This window comes from Mizuhopecten yessoensis, unplaced genomic scaffold (assembly GCF_002113885.1).
Source record: "Mizuhopecten yessoensis strain PY_sf001 unplaced genomic scaffold, ASM211388v2 scaffold11145, whole genome shotgun sequence".
NCBI lineage: Eukaryota > Metazoa > Mollusca > Bivalvia > Pectinida > Pectinidae > Mizuhopecten > Mizuhopecten yessoensis.
In genome coordinates, this window is record NW_018408902.1 from 1,256,112 (window position 1) to 1,261,138 (window position 5,027).

General features: G+C 40.3%; 1 protein-coding gene across 1 annotated transcript in view; it reads right to left on the reverse strand.

The window, feature by feature from the left end:
* LOC110466823 (low-density lipoprotein receptor class A domain-containing protein 3-like) overlaps positions 1 to 525 on the reverse strand; it is a 17,685-nt gene extending 17,160 nt beyond the window's left edge. Inside the window, exon 1 of the mRNA XM_021523588.1 lies at positions 367 to 525. The gene's annotated coding sequence lies outside the window, so the exon portion shown is untranslated. The remainder of the gene's footprint in view (positions 1 to 366) is intronic.
* Between the last annotated feature and the right edge of the window lie 4,502 nt (positions 526 to 5,027).

Below are 5,027 nucleotides of genomic sequence, written 5' to 3' on the forward strand. Positions count from 1 at the left end.
CCCCCCTGTGACAACACTTTCGCTGCCTCCTGCAACCCTACCGATGCACCCACCACCAATCTATAAGTACTCTCATGATATATACCAATTTATGCATTTGTTAAACGTCTTTATGATATGTTAAACGAAGTTACACAAAGTTGAGCCTAACATCATAGATGCAAAAATGCGTGAACATTATCCGACGGAATTATTCATAAATTAAATGCAGATATGCTACGCGGGCTGCGTCATCCAACTTTATGTCAAGTCTGCTATCATTATTATATAATTCACGAATATTTAATATATCATCAATGTGACTTTAAATACCTTTACAGACAATATAAGAATAACCACACTGAAAAATCAGAAATTATAACTTACACCAGCTCTGGTCGGTACACGTGGTTGGTACGAAATCCTGCCCGTGTTAACAAGAATCCTTAGAACTCTGTCCCGGGGTCTGTCAGGACAATGTCACTCAACATCACAGCCCGTCATCAACAGGCTTCGTGGTATGTTAATTGCAATCATTAACGCAGCCGTCCTCACAGCTTATTGTAAAGTAATGTATGGAGAAGTAAACCTAACAAGTAAGTATGTAGGAATGAATGTATGGGGGGGGAAACCTGACAAGTAAGTCTGTAGGAATTAATGTATGGAGGGGAAAACCTGACATAAAGGTCTGTAGCTCTGTAGGAATTAATGTATGGAGGGGAAAACCTGCCATAAAGGTCTGTAGGAATGAATGTATGGAGAAGTAAACCTAACAAGTAAGTATGTAGGAATGAATGTATGGGGGGGGAAACCTGACAAGTAAGTCTGGAGGAAATAATGTATGGAGGGGAAAACCTGACATAAAGGTCTGTAGGAATTAATGTATGGAGGGGAAATCCCGACATAAAGGTCTGTAGCTCTGTAGGAATTAATGTACGGAGAGGCAAAACTGACATAAAGGTCTGTAGCTCTGTAGGAATTAATGTACGGAGAGGCAAACACGACATAAAGGTCTGTAGCTCTGTAGGAATTAATGTATGGAGGGGCAAACCTGACATAAAGGTCTGTAGGAACGAATGAACGGAGAGGCAAACACGACATAAAGGTCTGTAGGAATAAATGTACGAAGAGGCAAACACGACATAAAAGTCTGTAGGAATGAATGTATGGAGAAGTAAACCTAACAAGTAAGTCTGTAGGAATTAATGTATGGAGGGGAAAACCTGACATAAAGGTCTGTAGCTCTGTAGGAATTAATGTACGGAGAGGCAAACCTGACATAAAGGTCTGTAGGAATGAATGTACGGAGAGGCAAACACGACATAAAAGTCTGTAGGAATGAATGTATGGAGAAGTAAACCTAACAAGTAAGTCTGTAGGAATTAATGTATGGAGGGGAAAACCTGACATAAAGGTCTGTAGCTCTGTAGGAATTAATGTACGGAGAGGCAAACCTGACATAAAGGTCTGTAGCTCTGTAGGAATTAATGTACGGAGAGGCCAACCTGACATAAAGGTTTGTAGAAATCAATGTACGGAGAGGCCAACCTGACATAAAGGTCTGTAGGAATTAATGTACGGAGAGGCAAACACGACATAAAGGTCTGTAGGAATTAATGTACGGAGAGGCCACCCTGACATAAAGGTTTGTAGAAATCAATGTACGGAGAGGCCAACCTGACATAAAGGTTTGTAGAAATCAATGTACGGAGAGGCCAACCTGCCATAAAGGTCTGTAGGAATTAATGTATGGAGGGGCAACCCTGACATAAAGGTCTGTAGGAATGTAGGAATGAATGTACGGAGAGGCAAACACGCCATAAAAGTCTGTAGGAATGAATGTATGGAGAAGTAAACCTAACAAGTAAGTCTGTAGGAATTAATGTATGGAGGGGCAACCCTGACATAAAGGTCTGTAGGAATGTAGGAATGAATGTACGGAGAGGCAAACACGACATAAAGGTCTGTTGGAATTATTGTATGGAGGGGAAAACCTGACATAAAGGTCTGTAGGAATTAATGTACGGAGAGGTAAACCTGACATAAAGGTATGTAGGAACGAATGTATGGAGAGGCAAACACGACATAAAGGTCTGTAGGAATTAATGTATGGAGGGGCAAACCTGACAAGTAAGTCTGTAGGAATCAATGTACGGAGAGGCAAACACGACATAAAGGTCTGAAAGAATGAATGTACGGAGAGGCAAACCTGACATAAAGGTCTGTAGGAATGAATGTATGGAGAGGCAAACACGACATAAAGGTCTTTAGGAATTAATGTATGGAGGGGCAAACCTGACAAGTAAGTATGTAGGAATCAATGTACGGAGAGGCAAACACGACATAAAGGTCTGTTGGAATTATTGTATGGAGGGGAAAACCTGACATAAAGGTCTGTAGCGCTGTAGGAATTAATGTACGGAGAGGCAAACACGACATAAAGGACTGAAAGAATGAATGTACGGAGAGGCAACCCTGACATAAAGGTCTGTAGGAATTAATGTATGGAGAGACAAACCTGACAAATAAGTCTGTAGGAATGAATGTATGGGGGGGAAACCTAACATAAAGAAATGAATGAATGAATGTACGGAGAGGCAAACACGACATAAAGGTCTGTAGGAATAAATGTATGGAGAGGCAAACATTACATACAAGTCTGTAGGAATTAATGAATGGGAAAGTAAACATGACAGAAAGGTCTGTAGGAATGAATGTATGGTAGGAATCAATGTACGGAGAGGCAAACACGACATAAAGGTCTGTAGGAATAAATGTATGGAGAGGCAAACATTACATACAAGTCTGTAGGAATTAATGAATGGGAAAGTAAACATGACAGAAAGGTCTGTAGGAATGAATGTATGGTAGGAATCAATGTACGGAGAGGCAAACACGACATAAAGGTCTGTAGGAATTAATGTATGGAGGGGAAAACCAGACATAAAGGTCTGTAGCTCTGTAGGAATTAATGTACGGAGAGGCCAACCTGACATAAAGGTTTGTAGGAATGAATTTACGGAGAGGCAAACACGACATAAAAGTCTGTAGGAATGAATGTATGGAGGGGCAAACCTGGCATAAAGGTCTGTAGGAATTAATGTACGGAGAGGTAACCCTGACATAAAGGTATGTAGGAACGAATGTATGGAGAGGCAAACACGACATAAAGGTCTGTTGGAATTATTGTATGGAGGGGAAAACCTGACATAAAGGTCTGTAGCGCTGTAGGAATTAATGTACGGAGAGGCAAACCTGACTGACATAAAGGTCTGTAGCTCTGTAGGAACGAATGTACGGAGAGGCCAACCTGACATAAAGGTCTGTAGCTCTGTAGGAACGAATGTACGGAGAGGCCAACCTGACATAAAGGTCTGTAGGAATGAATGTACGGAGAGGTAAACCTGACATAAAGGTATGTAGGAACGAATGTATGGAGAGGCAAACACGACATAAAGGTCTGTAAGAATGAATGTACGGAGAGGCAAACCTGACATAAAGGTCTGTAGGAATGAATGTACGGAAAGGGAAACACGACATAAAGGTCTGTTGGAATTATTGTATGGAGGGGGAAACCTGACATAAAGGTCTGTAGGAATGAATGTACGGAGAGGTAAACCTGACATAAAGGTATGTAGGAACGAATGTATGGAGAGGCAAACACGACATAAAGGTCTGTAGGAATAAATGTATGGAGGGGCAAACCGGACAAGTAAGTCTGTAGGAATGAATGTATGGAGAGGCAAACACGACATAAAGGTCTGTAGGAATTAATGTTTGGAGGGGCAAACCTGACAAGTAAGTCTGTAGGAATGAATGTATGGAGAGGCAAACACGACATAAAGGTCTGTAGGAATGAATGTATGGGGGGGAAACCTGACATAAAGAAATGAATGAATGAATGTACGGAGAGGCAAACACGACATAAAGGTCTGTAGGAATTAATGTATGGAGAGACAAACCTGACAAATAAGTCTGTAGGAATGAATGTATGGGGGGGGGGGGGGGGGAACCTGACATAAAGGACTGTAGGAATTAACGTACGGAGAGGCAAACACGACATAAAAGTCTGTAGGAATGAATTTATTGAGAGGTAAATGGGACATATAAGTCTGTAGGAATATATCTAAAGAGAGACAAAAATAACATAAAAGTCTGTAGGAATTAATGTACGGAGAGGCAAACCTGACATAAAGGTTTGTAGGAATGAATGTATGGAGAGGCAAACACGACAAAGGTCTGTAGGAATTAATGTACGGAGAGGCAAACCTGACATAAAGGTCTGTAGGAATGAATGTATGGAGAGTCAAACACGACATAAAGGTCTGTAGGAATAAAATTATGGAGAGGCAAACATTACATACAAGTCTGTAGGAATTAATGAATGGGAAAGAAAACATGACAGAAAGGTCTGTAGGAATGAATGTATGGAGAGTCAAACACGACATAAAGGTCTGTAGGAATTAATGTATGGAGAGTCAAACACGACATAAAGGCCTGTAGGAATAAAAGTATGGAGAGGCAAACATTACATACAAGTCTGTAGGAATTAATGAATGGGTAAGTAAACATGACAGAAAGGTCTGTAGGAATGAATGTATGGAGAGTCAAACACGACATAAAGGTCTGTAGGAATGAATGTACCGAGTCTGTAGGAATAAATGTATGGAGAGGTAAACATTACATATAAGTCTGTAGGAAATAATGTATGGAGAGGTAAACATGACATATGAGTCTGTAGGAAAGAAGGTATGGAGAGGTAAACATTACATATAAGTCTGTAGGAAAGAAGGTATGGAGAGGTAAACATGACATATGAGTCTGTAGGAAAGAATGTATGGAGAGACAAACATGACATATAAGTCTGTAGATTTTATGTATGCAGGGGTAAACAAGACATATAAGTCTGTAGAAATGAATGTGCGGAGAGGCAAACCTGACATGTAAGTCAGTAGGAATGAATTTATGGAGAGGTAAATGGGACATATAAGTCTGTAGGAATATATCTAAAGAGAGACAAAAATAACATATAAGTCTGTAGGTTTTAT